Source organism: Mercurialis annua, linkage group LG2 (genome assembly GCF_937616625.2).
Source record: "Mercurialis annua linkage group LG2, ddMerAnnu1.2, whole genome shotgun sequence".
NCBI lineage: Eukaryota > Viridiplantae > Streptophyta > Magnoliopsida > Malpighiales > Euphorbiaceae > Mercurialis > Mercurialis annua.
The window spans coordinates 27,906,345-27,925,024 of NC_065571.1; the positions used below are offsets into that span (position 1 = coordinate 27,906,345).

The window sequence follows — 18,680 nt, forward strand, 5'->3', positions numbered from 1 at the left end:
TATACTACTGATCTAAATGAGTTTGAGAGTTTGAATCATAAATGTTTTGCTACGTGTAGGCTTAGTTTGCAAACTAGCTAGTTTTACGCTAAAATGCTTTGATTTCGGATTCGATGCTTTATAATGACTTAATATCTGAATTACTTTCATATTATTGATTATGGAATGTATATGAGCTGATCTAAGGTGTTTAGTTTGGCGATTCATGTTTGGTTTCGTTATTGGGCTAAGTGTCATGAATTCTTAATTGGCTTGATTTGGTGAAAATTATGTTAATTGATTCCAAATGTTTTGCTATGGCATGTGTTATATAAAATATGATTATTAAGCATGCTAGGGCTGTTGTATTTTGGGTTTTGGCTTATTTGGTTGTGTTTATCCTTTGGGGACTTTTATCGAACACTTTATAATCATGATGCTATACTTGGATTTTCATGTTTAATTTGAGTTCCCTTATTTTCTAAATTGAGACTTTGGTATATTTAAATGATTCCGAACTTTAAACGAATTGTTTTACTTTGGTTGGATGTTTGGTTTGGGTTAGACTTGGGTCGCCCAATTTGTGAGTATAGGCTTGGCAGTTGTGATAACTCGGCTAGCTCACCACTTTGGTTTAAACTTATGTTTATGATTTTAACTAAGTTACTGAAATGATTTCCGGATTATGTTTTCAAAGTGGGAAGTCAATTTGACTTAAATATCGTATGACTTCGGCTATATTCAGTATGTATGATTACTCTACTTTGGTTTATGCTTTGACTATGGATTAAGTAAGTGTGTTTTCTTTGTCTTGGCTCCTTGATGTTTGTGCTAGTCATATGTGTTGTCTAGTACTCATTAGAGTTAGAACATGTTTTAATTCTGATTTATATTGTCTAGACTCGTCGACTGTTCGTGCTTCGGAGACGAATCAGGATTAGTTGCTTGCCAGGTTATCACATGGATTAGCAAGCAGTGAGTTTATATTTACTATTTACTGCTTTATTAAGTAAATTATTATTTTAATATACAAATACATATTGTATGTATATTTCGAACTGTTTTCCCATTATGGCTTTTAGTTGGAACATGCTACTAATGGGCATCATTAGGACTGTGTGCGCACCGGTATTAATCTAGATAAGGTATGTAATATGTGGTGGTAACTCGGTATGAGCATAGCTCTCGGTACCAGTTGAATAACTCGGTGTAGCTCAGCTCTCGGGACTCTGGATATGGATTAAGTGCGGTCGGTGGTAACTCGGTGTAGCTTAACTCTCGGGACCAGGCCTATTGGTTTATGGAAATATTTAGTATTGTGGATTAGGGTTCCTACTATTAAACGTAATATTGTTATTAAATGTTTTATATGGTTTTAAAGGTTTTCCACTTGATAAATGTAAATAGTGGTATGAACTCATCTTAGTATATCTGACCCCGTTGTTTTCCCAATTTTTCCAGGGTTATGATATGAGCGAGTCAGCTGCTCTCCGATTCTTTATTTTCTCGGAGGTTTTACTTTATTTTATAAAGTTTATTAAACTGATTTTATTCTTAGACCGCAATAGTAATTAGAAGTCGTATTTTTCTAATACTTGTTATCAGAATTATTCTACCGATTTAATTGTTTTCGCTTTAATATAATAACTTGGGTTATTAAATATTTATGCTATGTTGAAGACTCGGAATTGATCGAGCATTTATTATATAAATGTTGTATTTTATGAACTGCTAGAACTAGGCTGAAGTCTCGGTTGCCCCGAGCATTAGTTTCTTGCAGGTTTATGTAATTGTTGGTTATCCGCAAGGCTAGCTACGGGTTTTGGTACAACCATACACATACCCTAGCGCCGGTCGCGATTCATGAAAATGGGTCGTGACAGATTTATAACTCAGTAACTTGATATTAATGGATTTGTTGTCTTGTTGAAAGAAATTGCAGGCATGGCAGGTTATAATTTTTTTGAAAAGAAAGGGATGGCTGAATAACCATTGTAATCACAAAAATGTTTTCTTTAAAACAATTAAATCCTTAAGTTAAAATTTAGCATTTGTTTTTGATAATAACTTTTGCAATTGTTTTGATTATGATTGGTAAATTAATAAGTCATAATTATTTTACGAATTAAATTAATATAATTACTGGGGTAACTATATTTGTTTTTTAATACAAAAATCGGCTAAATTACAATTTAGCCCTTGAACTTTTTTTTAAGTTAAATGATCAAGTTTTTGATTTGTAACTCGAATTACTTGAAATGGAAGTTGTTGAGTTCTGTTTTAATATGGTTTATTATTTTACCAAATTATTTTATAAATATAAACTCGGGTTTATATTTGATAAATGTTTATATTCGGGTTAGATTTGGGTCACCCGACAAGTGAGGTTAGCTTGGTAGTTATTGGTAACTCGGCTAACCCACTATTTGGAAATTATTTATTATTTAAAGTTTATTAAACAATATTTATTAATTGGTTTTTAAAACAAGAACTCAATAGACTTGTATAAATTGTGCGTTATTACCTTTTGGGTAATTGGTGTTGTTCTGGCTTGTGTTATTCCGACGTGTTATTTGTGCTAGCCCTATGTGGTGTCTAGTACTCTTTAGAGTTAGAGTCTGTTTTTAATAATTATTTTATATTGTCTAGAGCCGACTACTGTTCGTACTACCTAATGGGCATCATTAGGACTGCGTGCGCACCGGTAATGATCTGGTTAAGGTATATTGTGAAATGTGGTAACTCGGTGTGAGCATAGGTCTCGGGACCAAATAGAGTAACAAGGTGTAGCTCAGCTCTCGAGACTGTGGAAATGGTATAAGTTTGGTCAATGGTAACTCGGTGTAGCTTAGCTCTCGGGATCAGGCCTATTGGATTATAGTTATACTTAGTAATTGTGGATTAGGGTTCCAACTATTAATCATAATATCGTTATTAAATGTTTTAAACGGTTTTAAAGGTTTTCCCCTTAATAAATATAAATAGTGGTATAAACTCATCTCAGTATATCTAACCCCGTTATTTTTCCTAATTTTTACAGGCTTATGATTTGAGCAAGTTAGCTTATCTCCGTTTCTTTGTTTTCTTTGGAGGTTCCATTTATTTTAGTAAACTATCAAACTGTTTTATTCTTAGACTGCAGTAGTAGACTAGACGCCTTTATTATTATTCTAGTTATTTGTCGGATTGGTTCGACCCGCGATTATTTATCGCTTGGCATGTTACATTATTACTCTGGTTTATTTTATGCCTTATTTACAACTCAGCATTGGATACGCATGTTATATTAAATGTTGAATATTATAACTGCTAGATTAGGCTGAAGTCTCAGTTGTCCCCGAGCATTGGTTTTTCTGCAGGTTTATTGTAATTGTATGATATAAGGAGGGCTAGCTACGGGTGTTGGTACTACATTACCCATGCCCTAGCGCCGGTCACTATTCATGAAAATGGGTCGTGACAGCTTCGAAACGTTTGTAAACGTTTGACTTAAATCGCTAAAAAGGTGAAACATTTGGATTTTTTTCGAAACGTTTGTAAATGTTTGGCTTAAATCGCTAATAAGGTGAAATGTTTGAATTTGTTTCGTCACGTTTTCAACGTTTGGATTGGTTTGGTAACGTTTTAAATGTTTGGCATAAATTGGTAAAAGGGTGAAACATTTGGATTTGTTTCATAACGTTTTAAATGTTTCGATTGGTTTCGTAACGATATAAAAGTTTGGCTTAAATCGCTAAAAAGGTGAAACATTTGGATTTGTTTTGTAACATTTGTAAACATTTGGTTTAAATCGCGAAAAAGGAGAAACATTTTAATCGTTTGAATTGGTTTTGTAACATTTTAAACATTTGACATAAATAGCTAAAAAGGTAAAACGTTTGGTTTTATTTCGGAACATTTGTAAACGTCTGGCTTAAATAGCTAAACAGGTGAAACATTTGGATTTGTTTCGCAATGTTTTAAACGTTTGGCTTAAATCGCTAAAAAGGTGAAACGTATGAAATTGTTTCGTAACATTTGTAAACGTTTGGCTTAAATCGCTAAAATGGTAAAACATTTGGATTTGTTTCGCAACGTTTTAAACGTTTGGCTTAAATCGCTAAAGAGGTGAAACGTTTGGATTTTTTTCGTATCATTTGTAAACGTTTGGCTTGAATCGCTAAAGAGGGGAAACGTTTGGATTTGTTTCCTAACGTTTGTAAACGTTTGGCTGAAATCGCTAAAAAGGTGAGACGTTTTGATTCGTTTCGTAACGTTATCAAAGTTTGGATTGGTTTCAAAACGTTTTAAACGTTTGGCTTAAATCCCTATAAAGGTGAAACATTTGGATTTGTTTCGTAACATTTGTAAAAGTTTGGCTTAAATCGCTATAAAGGGGAAATGTTTTAAACGTTTGGAATGGTTTAGTAACGTTTTAAACGTTTGGCTTAAATAGCTAAAAAGGTGAAACGTTTGGTTTTGTTACGGAACGTTTGTAAACGTTTGGCTTAAATCGCTAAAAAGGTGAAACATTTGGATTTGTTTCGCAACGTTTTAAACGTTTGGCTTAAATCGCTAGAAAGGTGAAACGTTAGGATTTGTTTCTTAACGTTTGTAAACCTTTGGCTTAAATCGCTAAAAAAGGGAAACGTTTGGATTTGTTACGTAACGTTATTAAACGTTTGTCTTAAATTGCTAAACAGGTAAAACATTTGGATTTCTTTCGTAATGTTTTAAACGTTTGCATTTATTTCGTAATGTTTTATCTCTACTAAAAAACTTTGTTTTACCGACGGATTTTATCGACCGATTCAAAATCCGTCGCTAAATCTTTTTTACCGACGGATTTAGCAACGGATATAAAATCCGTCGCTAAATTGTCATTTAAATTGGCGGGAACTGTAATATCCCGGAAATTTTTTAAAATTTTCCAAATATGTTTTCGGTAATAAATTGAATTTTTCGAGGGTACTTTGGACCTTATTCTCTTCATTTCTGACCCCTTAAATACGTAACTCTTAAACCTAATCTATTCTCCACAGTACAAGCAAACCCTAGCCACCTTTAACACTCATTTTCACTAAGAATTGCTGCTTAAATCTCCCCTCAAACCTTGTTGATCTGGTAAGCTTCTTATTTCATGTGAATCCAGTTTTACGATTGAACGACATTACGTAATTTTGATTGTTCTTGCTCGTTTCTAGATCGAAATTGATTCCGTTCGATCTCAGACGTTGTGGACTCAATTCTCTACGTTTCCCTATTTCATTTACGCCAAACGGTACGCTATCGATTTCGTTTCAATCGCCGTACGGTTTATCACTTTTGAATTTTCATGCCACTGTTCTTAACTATTTGAGTTTCTGCCGATCCATTCTTTTGTATGATTCGATCTTGTTACGTTTCATGTTTATTAGATGTTTTGTATATTAGTTGTGAATCGTTTAGATTCGGTTTGAGATTGTTTCCATCGCCATCCTTCACCATAACGGATTGTTTTGTTGCAGACGTGATTGTTGTCTTGATTTGTTCTAAATTCTTGTTCACAATTGAAACTCATGAAAAAGAGAAAGGGTTTGACGTGTTCAGTGCCATGATTCGGTCTATTATGAAATCCTAAGGTTTTGTTTAGAATTGAAGGTTTAAATGTTTGTTAATGGCAGAAAGGCTTAGGCGGGGGGAATTCCTTTTGTTTGAAATGTTGATGATGGTCAAATATACACTTTGATCACTTAATTGTTTAGGCTAAATCAAGTAAATTCCTAAAGTTAAATATTACCTAATAATTTGGATTTCGTTTTGAATGGTAATTAAATGTTATAAACGAAAGCCAATTCGGAAATTTAATCAATATAATTACTCGGGTAATTATACTTAACTTTGAATTTCGATTGGGTATAAATTGGCTAAATTACAATTTGACCCCTAAACGTTTTAAAACTTATTTAACTTAAGCTTTTAATTAGTAACTTTATATTTGGTTTTAATTATAAACAAAAAGCAATTAATTTGATTTCGGATACCAAATTGGCTAAAGTACAATTTAGTCCCTAATTGGCAAAAGTACAGTTTAGTCCCTAATTGGCTAAAGTACAATTTAGTCCCTAAACTTTTATAAGATGTATTTAATTAAGTTTTTAGGTTGTAACTTGTGTTACTTGGAATTGAAGTTATTGAGTTCCGCTTTTAAATGGTTATTATTTTATGGAATTATTTTATAAATATAAACTCGGGTTTATATTTGATAAACGTTTTGAGTCGGGTTAGACTTGGGTCACCCGACAAGTGAGGTTAGCTGGGTAGTTAATGATAACTCGGCTAACCCACTATTTGGAAAATTATTTATTATTTAAACATTATTAAATAATATTTATAAATTGGATTTTAAGCGAGAACTCAATTGACTTGTATTAATTGGGCTTTATTACCTAATGGGTATTTTTGTGTGTTCTGGCTTGTGTTATTCCGACGTGTTATTTGTGCTAGTCCTATGTGATGTCTAGTACTCTCTAGAGTTAGGGTCTGGTTTTAATAATTATTTTATTTGTCTAGACCCGTCTATTGTTCGTGCTCCAGAGGCGAACCAGGATTAGTTGCTTGCCGGTTTTCACGTGGATTCGCAAGCAGTGAGTTTGTACTTACTATTTACCGCTTTATTAAGTAAATTGTTATTTTAATATTAAATATATATACTGCACGTATATTTCGAACTGTTTTTATATTATGGCTTCTAGTTGGAAAATGCTACCTAATGGGCATCATTAGGACTGCGTGCGCACCAGTATTGATCTGGGTAAGTTATATATGCAAATGTTGTAACTCGGTGTGAGCGTAGCTCTCGGGACCAGGTAGAGTAATTCGGTGTATCTCAGCTCTCGGGACTCTGGTATAAGTGTGGTCGGTGGTAACTCGGTGTAGCTCAGCTCTCGGGACCATACCTATTGGATTATGTTTATTATTTAGAATTGTGGATTAGGGTTCCAACTATTATTCGTAATATCGTTATTAAATGTTTTAAACGGTTTTAAAGGTTTTCCACTTAATAAATGTAGATAGTTGTATAAACTCATCTCAGTATATCTGACCCCGTTGTTTTCCCAATTTTCCTAGGGTTATGATCTGAGAGAGTCTGGTGATCTCCGTATTTACTTTTCCTCGGAGGTTCCATTTATTTTTCATAAACTGTAAAACTGTTTTATTCTTAGACCGCAGTAGTAACTAGACGTCTTTATTATTATTATATATTTTGTCGGATTGGTTTGACTGGTTATATTGCTTTGGCATGTTATATTATTTACATTGGTTTGTGATAAATCTATTTTAGACTCGGAATTGGATAAGCATGTTATATTGATTGTTGAATATTATAACTGCTAGATTTTGGCTGAAGTCTTGGTTGCCCCCGAGCATTGGTTTTCTGCAGGTTTATGTGTTTATATGTTAAATGAAAGGCTAGCTACGGGTTTTGGTACTACATTACCCATATCCTAGCGCCGGTCTCGATTCATGAAAATGGGTCGTGACAAACTTGGTATCAGAGCTTTGGTTTCAAACCAAGGCCATATGCGTGCTATGTGTTTACTTTGTTAAGTATGGTTGTGTCTTAGGAACTACTGCGGATATAGGTTTCTGTCATGTCTTTAAAAACGTCATCTTTTGATTTTTAAAATATTCTGCCTACACCAATAGGATTGCGTCGAGTCATTCATTATATGTTGATTTGATGTTGTTAAATGTTAATTTTATTTCACTTGGGTGAATATTTTAATGTTGTTGATTTCTTGGGAAATCCTAATTTGTTACTTGTTTTGTTTCATACTTGGGTATGAATTATGTGTTATTTAAATTGTTTTTGTTCAATCCTTAGGATATGGACAATGTTGTTCGTACTCGTGCTGCGGCAGAGCAAGAAGCTGTTGCTGATGATGCGATTTCCATGGAAGTCGATCAGAACGTACCACCAGTTCCGACCAATGCTGGATGTGGTAGAGGTAGAGGTGCTGGCAGAGGTAGAGGTAGAGGCAGAGGAGCTGGTGCTGGTAGAGGTGGAGCTAGAGGACGTGGTGCAACAGGTGTTCAGGCACCGAATGTGCAGCAGGCACCGGAGGTGCAACAGGCACCGAATATGCAGGAATTCGACTTCACTACTTTCTTAGCTGGCATTTTCGAGATGCAGAACAACCAGGCTCTTCTGCAGAATCAGTGTACTGTACTGGGTTAGTTAGTGCAGCAACAGCAACCTCAGGCTGGTGCTGTAGCTGGTATGGGTGGACTTGCTGGTATCGGTCATATTCCGACAGACAGAGAGATGGTGATAACCTACACGAAGTTGAATCCAACTTCTTTTAATGGTACTGGGGATGCTCTTGACTTTTTGGAAGAGTTTGAGTACAATAGTCAGAGAATTCAAGCTACTGATCGTCAATAAGTGATGCTTGTGTAGATGTCGCTGAAGGGTCCAGCTAAGGACTGGTTTCGCGATAACATCAGGCCAGAGATGGCTACATTATCTTGGGCTGATTTTGTGACAAGGTTCAGAGGTTACTATCTACCCTTCTCTGTTACTGAGAATTTCAGAGAAAAGCTGCTAAGTTTAAGGAAAGGGGATAGATCAGTGACAGACTACACTACCGAGTTTGTCCGTTTGGGGAGGTTTGCTACAGATCTACAGGGTGATCGTGGGCTAGTGAACGACCGCTATATCAGGGGTTTTGGCTCGGAATTTCTTCCTTTGCTGATAGGGGCAGACATGGAGTTTGCTCGAGTAGTGGACAGTGCTCGACGGATGGAGAATTCGTTGATTCAATTTGGGACGATCTCTGACCCTTTCTAGAATCAGAAGGGAAAGAGTGATGTTCCTAGTGGGGGGCAACAGGCCCCAGTGCAGCATGGTAGTGGGAACTACTACAATGGCTCTTCTCAGGCCAATATGGGGAGTCGCGGTACTCACAACAAAGGGAGGCATAGTGCTAGGAGTGCTCCGTACAGCTCTAGTAGCAGTGGGAGTAACCGTGGTTCAGGACGTGGGTACAGTGGTGGATCGAACATTCCGTTCTGCTAGAATTGCAGACGCAGTCACTATGGACAGTGTTAGTTAGCTCCTGGAGGTTGTTTCTCTTGTGGCCAGCCGGGTCATTTTTCCATGGAGTGTCCGACATCTGGGCAGCAGATGTCTAACTCCACTGTGGCGCAGTCATCGTATCAGCAGCAGAGACCTGCGTTTACACAGTCTGTAGGGTACTCTCAACCTGTAGCATCTTTTGGTGGCCAGCGGGGCCGTGGTTCTTGTGGTAGAGGTTTTGGTGGCCGTGGTAACGGTGGTAGAGGTTCCAGCAGTTATGGTACTGGGCAGAGTTTGCAGCAGCAGCCGCAGGGTCAGGCCAGAGTGTTTGCTCTTACTCCTCAGGATGCGCGTGCATCAAATGCTGTGGTGCAAGGTACCATTCCGATTTCCTTTACTGATGCTTTGGAATTATTTGATGCGGGTGCAACCCATTCGTTTGTGTCTACATGTTTTGCTGGGAAATTGGGTATGGCACCATCTGTTTTGAGTGGACCTCTAGCTGTGTCTACACCTATGTCTGAAGGTGTAGTAGTGGATGTCGTTTATCCTTCTTGTCCAGTGGTTATTCAGGGTAGAGAATTATGTGCTGATTTGATTGTGCTTGACGTTCTTTCTTTTGATGTCATCTTGGGGATGGATTGGCTGTCGCGCCATTATGCTTCTATTGACTGTCGAGGGAAGTCAGTCGAGTTCAGGATTCCAGGTGATCTACCTTTTTCCTTTCAGGGAGAGAAGGCGGAGACACCTAAGAATCTGATTTCCGCCATCAAGGCAAAGCGGATGTTAGGCAAGGGTTTCCAGGGTTTTCTTTGTAATACCCCATACTTTTAAGAGTGCCAAATAAGGTGCCACGAGGCATAAGTGCGAGAATTAAATCAAGAACATTGGGATTAATGTCAAATAATAAGGATTTGGAATTAAGCGAATCCATTGGAATCATCGTTAAATAATAATTTAAGCGGGAAATTATTATTGATAAATTGAATTTTATCGGAACAAAAGAAAGATCAACAATTGAAATTAAATAATTGGTAAGTCCCGAGCTACTAAATTTTACGATAAAGCTCGTAAAATAAATTTATGGATCTAAGATCAAATTTTGTAAAACTCGGACGAAAGTATGTTAGTAAGCGGAATTTTAATATTAAAAAAAAGAACTTTAAATAAATAAATAGAAAAGCCCGAGATAATAATTTTCACGCCAAGGTCCGTGAAACATTATTAATAAATTATCGTCAAGCTTTCATAAATTTACGAAGTCATTTTAAAATTGGACGCGACGATTAATTAAGGATTCGAGTTGAAATGCAATTTAACCAACTTGAGGTAAATTGAACTTAACCTATTTGATGAATATACGTTTAATATTCATTCCCTTAAGATATGAAAACACCCAAACCTTCACCTTCTTCTTCTCCCTAAACCGATCATCATCTTCACAACCTAGCTTCATCATTTCTTGATGGAATTCCATGATTCTTGAGGCAATTGAACCATGAGAAGATGGGTAAGCAAGGTAAGTCAGTTAACTATGATTTCGATGGTATAAATTGATGGAATCAATGATAAAAAAAATAATAGGTTTTGGAGCTTTAAGTTGATATTCGATGTTTGATGTTTGCAAGGTTTGAACCGTTGATTTGGAGCTTGAACGTTGAGGATTTGATGATAGGAACTTCAAGCAAGGGGTTCGGCCATAAACAACCCATCATGCCCAAGGTAAATTCTGGAATTCATTGACTGAATGATGGTTTGATGAGTTTAGTTGATATATAAACTGTTTTTGGAAGAGGATTTTGTTAAGTGTTTGAGCCATGATTTTGATAGTTTTAGGGGCTGTTTTCAGGGAATGTTCAAGGGGTTTGGACACCTCGGAATTTACGTTTTAAAAGTTGAATCTGTGCCCCAAAATAGCAGCCAAACTGCTGCAAAAGTGCAGCAGTAAACTGCTGCAATAGGCAGCAGCAAACTGCTGCAGAATGCAGCAGCAAACTGCTGCAATAGGCAGCAGCAAACTGCTGCAGAATGCAGCAGCAAACTGCTGCAATAGGCAGCAGTTGCTCCACTTTCAGCGGAGCTTCCGGTGAGCACCGGCAGCCGTGCAATGGCACACCGACATCAATTCGATGTATGCGTACCCGAGTCCAAAACATAGTTTCCGGAACTTCAAAAGAGTGGTCAAAGACTGTTAAAAATGGATTGGAAATGAGTTAAAATTCATAAGTTAAAATGGAAAAATTAAAAATGGAATAAATTGCTAAGTTATTCAATTAAGATGTCGGGATTGTAAGGTATTAAGTATCGGAGTTTAAAAGAAATATAAACTCCGAAAGAACGGATTAAAAATGGATTGGTTGTAAATTGAACAACTTAAAAACTGTCTTGAACCTTGTTAAGTAGCAAACTTTGAAATAAGATTGTGAGCTAACGGAATGTCGGAATAAGTCGTTTTTGGTGTCATTTTGATCGTTATAATATGGAGAATGAAAGTACAGAATAGTTGCTGCCATAGCAATGGCAGAACATCAGTAGAAATTGCTGCAAAGACAGCAGCCCATAGGGCTGTTTTCAGCAGTTTTAGAAAACAATCCGCGGTGGCAACTTCCGACTTAATTTCCGAAACTTTCCAGTGCTATTTTCAAATTAATGTTTAAACGAATATTGTAGGCGGCATTCCAAACTTTAGGAATGTAATTTTATTTAGAGTTTGGACTACTCTAAGTAACCGTTTTAATAACTCAAAGTTGGTCGAGAAACTTGAAATAAATAGGACATTTTCATAAGCTAACTTTGAGCAATATTTTGGAGACCTTAGAGATGTCGAATGAAGTTCGGGTCTAAAGGAAAGTTGTTTATAATATTATGGACTATAGGAATGTAAAATGTGTTTGGTAAACGGGCGGTTTTAGATGAGCGTTTTTTTATAGCCAAAGTGGGCTAGATAAGCAATTTTTGAACAAGTTAAAGTTAACTTAAAATGTTAAGTTATTTGAAGTAAATTGTTTTGGTTAATCAAATATGATTTTGATTAATATCAAAGTTACTTAAAATAGAACTTATTATTAGAAATTCTAACGATAGAATTCTATATTAGATACGACGAAATATCGAGCTACGGACTTGGCTCTAAGGAAGTTCGACGAGGATCGACATTTTATTTATTATTATTATTTTGGATTACTAGCGATTCAGGTGAGTTTGCAGTTTACTTTTGTGTATTGTTTATTTGAACTATCTGCTTTATCTTTATTATATTATAAGCTTTGCCTATCGCGTTATCCTTATGGTTATATGTTTATTAATTTGAGTTGGGATGTTTTGATGTGATGAACTTTGTTCTAACGATCCGAAGAAACGTGCTACCTATTGGGCGTCAATAGGACTGCGTGATCACCAGTACTGAGGTTAGACAATCTTGTGTCCTAGAGTTTCGTATGAACTATTAAATCATATGGCGACGGTGGCTTAGTTCCGGGCCAAAACTTAAAGGGAAGCTGTGGCGACGGTGGCATCGTTCCCGGCCCAGAGACCCAACGCAGATGTGTGGCGACGGTGGCTTTGTTCCCGGTCCAGATGCTGCTATAATTTCGCAGATTTGTGGCGACGGTGGCTTTGTTCCCGGTCCAGATACTGCTATAATTAAACTCATTAGGTTCTGTAGTTGGTATTTTAAGAATCTTTGGATTAGGGTTTCAGTCGGATCGTATAATTGTATGATGTTTGATGCTTGAGCTATGAATTGATCATTTAAGTATTTACTAATATGTTAGATGTTTATATGATTTTAATTATAATACCATCTGTAAAAGTGAACTCACTCAGTATTTCCCAAAATACTGACCCCCTCACTCTGATGTTTTTCAGGTAATCAGAGTCGGATCAGACAAACCATCTTTGTTGTGCCAGAAGTCGATTGACTTTCACAAGTATGAGTTCTTAGAGCTGCAGTAGTCAGTAGTTGTCAGTGTTAGGTATACGCTTTAACTTTAAATGATATTTTATATTGTAAACTCTGATATGATACTTTAATATCTATAAGTGTATTATTTAAAAGAGTTCTTCCGAAAATATTTTAATATATATCATATATTATACTTTTATTTGCAAAAAATTATTAGTGGTTTTAGGCTTGCTACGGGTTTCGGAGCTACCACTCCCATTCCCTAGCGCCGGTCTCGGCTCAATAAATTGGGTCGTGACATTCTTGCTGTGGTTCGTGATTTGGAGTTTGACAGTGGTGATATGCATAGTGTTCCGATTGTGAATGAGTTCACTGATGTGTTTCTAGAGGAATTGCCTGGATTACCACCTGATCGTGATATTGAGTTTTGCATTGATGTGGATTCTGGTACAGCTCCGATTTCGATACCGCCGTATCGGATGGCTCCTGCAGAGCTGAAGGAGTTAAAGGACCAGTTACAAGAATTGTTGGATAGCGGGTTCATCAGACCGAGTACTTCTCCGTGGGGTGTTCCAGTTCTGTTTGTGAAGAAGAAAGATGGTTCCTTTTGACTGTGTATCGACTACAGACAGTTGAACAAGGCTACTGTCAAGAACATATATCCTCTTCCTCGCATCGATGATTTGTTTGACCAGTTGCAGGGTGCGAAGTGTTTCTCCAAGATTGATTTGAGGTGTGGGTATCATTAGCTTCGGATCCGTGATGTAGATGTGCCTAAGACTGCTTTTTGGACGCGGTATGGACCTTTTGAGTTTCTGGTTATGTCCTTTGGTCTGACAAACGCACCAGCAACGTTCATGGATATGATGAACAGAGTGTTCAAGCCGTTTTTTGATCAATTTGTTATCGTCTTCATTGATGACATTTTGATCTATTCTCGGAGTGAGGAGGAGCATGCTTACCATTTGAGGACTATACTACAGACGTTGCGTGAGCATCAGTTGTATGCTAAGTTCTCAAAATGTGAGTTCTGGTTGGATCAGGTTATCTTTCTAGGACACATGGTGTTGAAAGATGGGATCAATGTTGATCCGAAGAAGATTGAGGCAGTTATGGATTGGCAGAGGCCAAGGTCAATTACCGAGATCAGAAGTTTTTTGGGTTTAGCTGGCTACTATCGTCGGTTCGTGCAAGATTTCTCCAGAATATCTGCACCGTTGACTAAACTGACACAGAAGGGTGTTAAGTTTGAGTGGGCTGACAAATGCGAGGCGAGCTTTGAAAAGCTCAAGGAGATTTTGACTACAGCTCCTGTTTTGGCATTGCCTTCTGGCATTGACGGTTTCACAGTGTATTGTGATGCGTCTCGGATTGGTTTGGGTTGCGTTTTGATGCAACATGGACAGGTGATTGTCTATGCTTCCAAACAGTTGAAGAAGCATGAGGTGAATTACCTTACTCATGATCTAGAGTTGGCAGTTGTGGTCTTTGCGCTGAAAATCTAGAGACATTATTTGTATGGTGCTACTTGTGAGATTTTCACTGATCATAAGAGTATGAAGTATATCTTTGATCAGAGAGAATTGAACTTGAGACAGAGGAGGTGGTTAGAATTGTTGAAAGACTAGGACTGTACTATTCAGTACCATCCTGGTAAGGCTAATGTGGTAGCCGATGCGTTGAGTCGCAAGTCTTCGGGCAGCTTGGCTCATATTTCTGAGATTGGGCGTAGACCCATGGTTAGAGAGTGGCACAGTTTGATAGCTTCGGGCTATGGTTTTCAGGTTGCTCAGGCTAGTTGTTTGTTAGCACAATTGCAAGTGCAACCTGTTTTGATTGATCGGATCAAAGCTTTACAAGCTAAGGATCCACAGTTGAAACGGATTATTGAGGAGATTCAGCAGGACAGTAATTCTGAGTTTACTTTTGTGGATGGTGTTATGAGACATGGTTCGAGACTGTGTGTTCCGGATTCAGATGGTTTGAGGGACCAGATTCTGGAGGAAGCGCACAAGTCTGCTTATAGTGTTCATCCGGGTTCTACTAAGATGTACCATGATCTTAAGGGTACCTACTGGTGGAGCGGGATGAAGAAGGATGTCGCTGAGTATGTTTCTAAGTGTCTGACGTGCCAGCAGGTGAAGCTGGAGCATCAGAGACCTTTTGGCTATCTGCAGCCACTACCTATTCTAGAGTGGAAGTGGGAGCGGATTGCTATGGATTTTGTGGTTGGTTTACCATGTACTCGAAAGGGGTACGATTCCATCTGGGTGATAGTTGATCGTATGACCAAGTCAGCTCATTTCCTTCCGATTAAGATTTCGTATACTGCTTCGAGGTTGGCTCACTTGTACATCGACAGGATTGTCAGTTTGCATGGTGTACTGGTTTCTATTATTTCAGACAGAGGATCTGTGTTTACTTCGAGGTTCTGGAAAGAGTTACAGGAATCTTTGGGTTCTCGGTTGGATTTCAGTACAACTTTTCATCCACAGACTGACGGTCAGTCTGAGAGGACTATTCAGACGTTGGAGGATAAGCTCAGGATGTGTGTTCTCGATTTTCATGGTAGCTGGGATACTCATCTACCGTTGATTGAGTTTTCTTACAACAACAGTTATCACCCGAGTATCGAGATGGCGCCGTATGAGGCTTTGTAAGGGCGCAAGTGTAGATCTCCTATCTGTTGGGAGGAGGTCGGAGAGCGTAAACTCTCGGGAGCTGAGATTATTCAGATTACCTCAGAGAAGGTACCGTTTATCAAACGGAGGTTAAAGACTGCTTTTAGTCGGCATAAGAGTTATGCTAATCCGAAGAGGAAAGACATTGAGTTTCATGTTGGTGATTTCGTATTTCTTCGGGTTTCGCCTATGAAAGGCGTGCTTCGTTTTTGTGTCAAGGGAAAGTTGGCACCGAGGTATATTGGTCCTTATGAGATTTCAGAGAGGATTGGGGCTGTGGCTTATCGTCTGGTTCTGCCGCCAGACATGTCATTAGTACATCCTGTGTTTCATGTTTCTATGTTGAGGAAGTGCATTTCTGATCCTTCGCACGTGATTGTGCCTCAGAGTGTTGAGATTAACCAAGAGTTGTCCTATGAAGAACAGCCAGTTGAAATTGTGGATACGCAAGTGCGTAAGTTGCGGAACAAGGAGATTCGGATGGTCAAAGTCCTCTGGCGCAATCATTCTGTTGAAGAATGTACTTGGGAGACCGAGTCGGATATACGGAATCGCTATCCTTTTCTTTTCCCGTGAGGTACGATATCTCAATTTTTTGTGGTTCTTATGATTTTTACTTGTGTACATGTCATTCTGGTGTTAATTGTTATCATGTTGAATTCGAGGACGAATTTATAATTAGTTGGGGAGAATGTAATATCCCAGAATTTTTTTAAAATTTTCTAAATATGTTTTCGGTGAAACTCATGAAAAAGAGAAAGGGTTTGACGTGTTCAGTGCCATGATTCGGTCTATTATGAAATCATAAGGTTTTGTTTAGAATTGAAGGTCTAAATGTTGTTAATTGCAAAAAGGCTTAGGCGGGGGGAATTCCTTTTGTTTGAAATGTTGATGATGGTCAAATATACACTTTGATCATTTAATTGTTTATGCTAAATCAAGTAAATTCCTAAAGTTAAATATTACCTAATAATTTGGATTTCGTTTTGAATGGTAATTAAATGTTATAAACGAAAGCCAATTCGAAAATTTAATCAATATAATTACTCGTGTAATTATACTTAACTTTGAATTTCGATTGGGTATAAATTGGCTAAATTATAATTTGACCCCTAAACGTTTTAAAACTTATTTAACTTAAGTTTTTGATTAGTAACTTTATATTTGGTTTTAATTATAAACAAAAACAATTAATTTAATTTCGGATACCAAATTGGCAAAAGTACAATTTAGTCCCTAATTGGCAAAAGTACAGTTTAGTCCCTAATTGGCTAAAGTACAATTTAGTCCCTAAACTTGTATAAGATGTATTTAATTAAGTTTTTGCGTTGTAACTTGGGTTACTTGGAATTGAAGTTATTGAGTTCCGCTTTTAAATGGTTATTATTTTATGGAATTATTTTATAAATATAAACTCGGGTTTATATTTGATAAACGTTTTGAGTCGGGTTAGACTTGAGTCACCCGACAAGTGAGGTTAGCTTGGTAGTTAATAATAACTCGGCTAACCCACTATTTGGAAAATTATTTATTATTTAAAGATTATTAAATAATATTAATAAATTGGATTTTAAGCGAGAACTCAATAGACTTGTATTAATTGGGCTTTATTACCTAATGGGTATTTTTGTGTGTTCTGGCTTGTGTTACTCCGACGTGTTATTTGTGCTAGTCCTATGTGGTGTCTAGTACTCTCTAGAGTTAGGGTCTGTTTTTAATAATTATTTTATTTGTCTAGACCCGTCTATTGTTCGTGCTCCAGAGGCGAACCAGGATTAGTTGCTTGCCGGTTTTCACGTGGATTAGCAAGCAGTGAGTTTGTACTTATTATTTACCGCTTTATTAAGTAAATTGTTATTTTAATATTAAATATATATACTGCACGTATATTTCGAACTGTTTTTATATTATGGCTTCTAGTTGGAACATGCTACCTAATGGGCATCATTAGGACTGCGTGCGCACCGATATTGATCTGGGTAAGTTATATATGGAAATGTGGTAATTCGGTGTGAGCGTAGCTCTCGGGACCAGGTAGAGTAACTCGGTGTAGCTCAGCTGTCGGGACTCTGGTATAAGTGTGGTCGGTGGTAACTCGGTGTAGCTCAGCTCTCGGGACCAGACCTATTGGATTATGTTTATTATTTAGAATTGTGGATTAGGGTTCCAACTATTATTCGTAATATCGTTATTAAATGTTTTAAAGGTTTTCCACTTAATAAATGTAGATAGTTGTATAAACTCATTTCAGTATATCTGACCCCGTTGTTTTCCAAATTTTTCCCAGGGTTATGATATGAGAGAGTCTGGTGATCTCCGCATTTACTTTTCCTCGGAGATTCCATTTATTTTTGATAAACTGTAAAACTGTTTTATTCTTAGACCGCAGTAGTAACTAGACGTCTTTATTATTATTATATATTTTGTCGGATTGGTTCGACTGGTTATATTGCTTTGGCATGTTATATTATTTACATTGGTTTATGATAAATCTATTTTAGACTCGGAATTGGATAAGCATGTTATATTAACTGTTGAATATTACAACTGCTAGTTTTAGGCTGAAGTCTTGGTTGCCCCCGAGCATTGGTTTTCTGCAGGTTTTTGTGTTTATATGTTAAATGAAAGGCTAGCTACGGGTTTTGGTACTACATTACCCATACCCTAGCGCCGGTCGCGATTCATGAAAATGGGTCGTGACAGGAACACTCCCGCCAATTGTTTTTAATGGATTTAGCGACGGATAAATCCGTCGCTAAATCTGTTTTTAGCGACGGATTTTAGCGACAGATTTAAATTCGTCTCTAATTAAAAAAAAATTAAAAATAAATTATTAAATAAAATAAATTTTTTATTAAAAATTATTTTGAAAAATAATTATTATTTTTATTAATTAAATATAATATTATTTAAATATAACATAATTATTTATGAAATATATATATATTGAAAATATTGTTATTTATTTATTCATTAATAATTATTTAAAATAACTATTTATTATAAAAAATAATTATCTTAAAATGTGCGAGGAAGTATTTGTTATTTTTTAGTGACATTTAAATATAAATATACA

General features: G+C 36.8%; 1 long non-coding RNA gene across 1 annotated transcript; it reads left to right on the top strand.

Annotated features, from left to right (window-relative positions):
* Positions 1-10,652: 10,652 nt before the first annotated feature.
* LOC130015068 (uncharacterized) lies at positions 10,653-13,122 on the top strand. Its single transcript, XR_008790095.1, has 3 exons — positions 10,653-10,741; positions 12,117-12,214; positions 12,887-13,122. It is a non-coding gene; the product is annotated as an uncharacterized LOC130015068 (long non-coding RNA).
* The last annotated feature ends 5,558 nt before the right edge of the window (positions 13,123-18,680 follow it).